The following is a 4511-nucleotide window of genomic DNA, read 5'->3' on the forward strand; positions in this document are numbered from 1 at the left end:
TATGGTCCAGTGGTTACGACCTCTCTCTTTCAAGGAGAAAACGAGGGTTCAAGTCCCTCTAGGGGTATACCAATACTCAAGACTATAGGAGTGGGATTTTCTATCAAGTGATCCATCTTTGTCAAGTCCTTCTAATAGTCTACTCAGTGGGACTTTGTATTTTATATAAAGTGATATGTATTTGTCAAATCTGCCTTGGAGACGAAAGGAAGTTGATTATGGAAAGTCTAAAATGAATTAGGCGTTGGGTCGATGCCCGAGTGGTTAATGGGGACGGACTGTAAATTCGTTGACAATATGTCTACGCTGGTTCAAATCCAGCTCGGCCCAACAATTTGTCAATCTACTATCAGATGGTAGAACCCTCTTGTTCTTAAAAAATACCTGATACGAAAAAATATCTGATACGAGAGAATAAAAAAGAATCCAAAATTTCTGCTAGATCTCTTCTTATTTCCCTGGGATTGTAGTTCAATAGGCAAGAGCACCGCCCTGTCAAGGCGGACGTTGCGGGTTTGAGCCCCGTCAGTCCCGACGGATCCAATAAGTACATCAATTCGCCTCTCGATTTTCTGTGAAAGAAGGGACAGAGAGCATAATTGAATTCCGAAGGGGTGAATCAAAGCATAATTTAGGTAAATGGCTATCTCGTATTCTTCAGTTTTCAGGACCAAAACACATAAGAGAATACGTGTCACTCTTCAGTTTACAGGTAAATGGCTATCTCGTATGACCACTAGTGGTTAACAGGACCAAAACACATATGAGAATACGTGTCCCTCCAACTTGGAATTACCGACATAATATTAAGTAAAAGACCTCAAAACACAAGAAAAAACACATCACAATTGCCCCAGATGCTTTCAGTTTTTAGATAAATGGCTATCTTGTGAATCTACAAGTAGATCACCGGACCAAACATATACAAGTATATGCTCTTCAAACTTGAACAACTGATATAATTTTAAGCAAGAGTGAATCTTGAAAAAAAGTAGTCATTTTTTTTAGATAAACACACACACACACTCTTTTTGAGTATTTTAATTTTCTCCCCCTAAATTTGTGCAAATTTATAAAATATGTACAAATTTATTCTCAAAACGACTCAATCCTCGAAAGAGAGCATTTTAAGAAAACTCACAAGCACATTAAATTTGGCTGTTCCGATCGGTTTTGTAAATAAATCCGCCACATTGTTATCAGTTTGAACTTGTTCAAGGTGAATCAATTTTCAGTCGTAACAGTCATTTATAAAATGAATTTTAATATCGATGTGCTTGGTTTTAGAGTGTTGAACCGGATTCTTAAAAATTGCAATAGCAGCATCATTATCACAAAAGATAGGGGTATCAAGAAATTCCAAACCGTAATCTAGCAGTTGGTTTTGCATCCAGATCACCTGGGAGCAACAAGCTGATGCAGCAACATATTTCGCCTCTGCGGTCGAAGTGGACACCGTTTGTTGTTTCTTACACTGCCATGAAATGAGACGATCTCCTAAAAACTGGCATCCGGCATATGTGGATTTCCTGTCAATGTTATCTCCACCATAATTGCTATCAGCAAAAGCATAAAGATCAAATTCTGAGTGTTTGGGATACCAAGGACCTAACTTCGGTTGTCCCTTCAGATATCTAAAAATACATGTAACAGCAATTAAATGAGAGAGTTTAGGATTTTCCTGGAAATGAGCACATTGACAGACTGCGAACATGATGTCGGGACGACTAGTAGTGAGATACATCAGAGACCCGATCATCGACTGATAGTACGTTTGATCTACGGGACTCCCTTCCGAATCAGATGACAGTATAGGCCTTTCCGCTATGGGAGTGTTAGCCCTCTTGGAATTTTGAAACTCAAATTTTGCGAGCATATCCCCAACATACTTCCCTTGATGCAGTAAAATTCCCGTCGGTGCTTTGGCAAACCTGTAACCCCAAAAATATAGTCATTTCACCCAACGAACTCATCTCAAACCTTTTCTTCATTACTCCTTCAAATTCTGCACACAACTCAGCATTGGTGGATCCAAAAATAATATCATCCACATAGATCTGGACTAGAATCAAATCTTTTTCGACAGTTTTACGAAACAAGGTTTGATCAATGGTCCCTCGCTTATAACCATGATCTAGAATATGTGCAGTAAATGTAGCATACCACGCTCGAGGAGCCTGATGAAGCCCATACAATGCCTTGTCTAACTTGTAGACGTGATTTGGTTTCTTGGAGTCAACAAAACCCGGTGGCTGATCCACGTAGATCTCTTCTTTGACTTCGTTATACAGAAACGCGGTCTTAACATCCATCTGATATACTATGAACCCCATGAATGACGCGTTGGCCAGAAAAATTATGATAGCCTCAAGTCTAGCCACTGGAGCATAGATTTCTATATAATCTAACCCTTCAACTTGACGAAAACCACGAACTACCAATCGTGCCTCGTTTCGAACAATAACCCCAGTGTCATCTTGCTTGTTTCGGAAGACCCATCTCGTATCAGGTGTTTTCTTTCCTTCCGGTAACTCAACCAATCTCCAAACTTTTAACTTATCAAACTGATTCAATTCTTCATGCATAGCATCTACCCAACTTGGTTCCTGAAGGGCCATTTCTACCGTCTTTGGCTCAATTTGAAAGATGAAACAGGAAAACAAACAGCTGTTTATGTGTCCTGTCTGACTTCTGGTGGACACGCCCGTTTCAAGAGGACCTATGACATTCTCAATTGGATGATTTTTCTGAATCCTCAATGGAACTAATTGATCGGAAACATCACCGGTAGAGTGCAAGTTTGACAAATTTACATCAGTATCAGCAAGAGGGTTCTTCCGTCCAAAGGTCGTTGTACTATGTGAGTACGAGGTACTGGCGACATATTCATTTGGAATGGCATCAGAAAATAGTGTGCTCCCGAAAATCTAACGAATAAGACTCTCCCACTCAACTGTTGTAGCATCTTCAGACGAATTTTGCGAGTATTCAGTGTCTGGAACTTCTTTAGGCTGAGTGACGGACGCGGGTGTGTCATCATTAAGTGTTCTGTGACATCATCATCATCCAGAAGTGGAGAGATGTGAGATACTGCATGTGGGTCATATTTCTTAGCATCCACTATAGCACCACCTGAAGGTTCTATGTTGATGACCGGAAACACATTGAACGGTTTGAAGAGTTCAATGTAATCTAATAACCAGTCCGGACCAACACGAGCATCAGTTTTATTTTCTTCCAACCAACGAACATCATAGGACTCTAGAATTTGCTTGGTTGACTTATTGTAGACCCTGTAGGGTGGTATGGCTCGTATAACCAACAAAGTAACAATCATCAGCTTTGGCCCCGAATTTCGGAGTAGACTCGAGATTCAGTAGAGTGCACGGACAACCAAATGCTCTGAAATGTGTGACAGTAGACTTATGACCATAGACAATCTCATATGGAGTTTTCATTGGTGATTTGTTTATTATCACCCAATTCTGAACACAACAGGCCGTATTAATAGCTTCTGCCCAGAAGAACAATGGCATCTTAGCATAACACAACATAGTCCTTGTCGCTTCAATAAGAGTCATGTTTCTCCTTTCAGCCACACCATTCTGTTGTGGCGTCCGTGCTGAACTGTACTGACGGAGCACCCCCCTTTCTGAACAGAAATAATTCAATGATGCATCTTGAATTCCGTACCATTATCACAACGTATTTCCTTCAGCTTCAAATTCAGTTGGTTCTCCATAAGCACAATAAACTTCTTGATCAATCTGCAGTTTCACTCTTATTTGACAAGAAAAACACCCAAGTAAAACGTGCGTAGTCATCAGTAATAACAAGACAATAAGAGCTGCGAGAAAGACTCAAGACATGAACCGGACCAAAAAGATCCATATGTAGTAATTGAAAGACTGATGAAATGGTGTTAATCAATTTTGGCTTATGAGTTTTTCGATGATGTTTACCCAAAGCACAGGCCACAAATTTTTCTATAGTCACAAAATCTTTAATAGGTAGGCCACGTACCAAATCATTTTTAGCAAGACGATTCAAATTTTTAGTATTAGCATGACCAGGACGACGATGCCATAGCATGCCACTATGTTCTGACACTTTTGAAAACAAGCATGTTATTTCATCAGGAACATTTTTGTTCATGTCGATCACATAAGCATTATCATTTCGTTGTAATCGAACAAGAATCGAATCTTCTGGTATAATTATGCCAGGTTTCAGAATCAAGCACTCCTTCTTAGTAAAATGAGTTGAAAAATCTTTATCACAGATTTGTGACACGTTCAACAAACTGTGCTTCAATTCTGGAACAAAATTAGCATTTTGAATCTTAGAACACCGTTACTTACAGTACCCTTCTGTGTAATCTTCCCTTTCTCTCCTCCCGCAAAAGACACATACCCACCATTAAATGTTTGAATGTCATGTAGTTGGGAAATGTCTCCTGTCATGTGCCTGGAATAGCCACTATCAACATACCAAGGTCTGATGATATTCCT

At 39.7% G+C, this 4511-nt stretch overlaps 2 non-coding genes across 2 annotated transcripts in view; both read left to right on the forward strand.

The window, feature by feature from the left end:
* TRNAE-UUC (transfer RNA glutamic acid (anticodon UUC)) overlaps positions 1–67 on the forward strand; it is a 72-nt gene extending 5 nt beyond the window's left edge. Inside the window, exon 1 of the tRNA in view lies at positions 1–67. This exon is cut by the window's left edge and continues 5 nt beyond it. This is a non-coding gene — a tRNA (tRNA-Glu).
* Positions 68–246: 179 nt separating this feature from the next.
* TRNAY-GUA (transfer RNA tyrosine (anticodon GUA)) lies at positions 247–330 on the forward strand. The gene has a single exon. It is a non-coding gene; the product is annotated as a tRNA-Tyr (tRNA).
* Positions 331–4511: the final 4181 nt, after the last annotated feature.

This window comes from Bidens hawaiensis, unplaced genomic scaffold (genome assembly GCF_021521415.1).
Source record: "Bidens hawaiensis isolate Kalapana, Puna unplaced genomic scaffold, B.hawaiensis_p1.1 tig00047295_1, whole genome shotgun sequence".
Classification (NCBI taxonomy): domain Eukaryota; kingdom Viridiplantae; phylum Streptophyta; class Magnoliopsida; order Asterales; family Asteraceae; genus Bidens; species Bidens hawaiensis.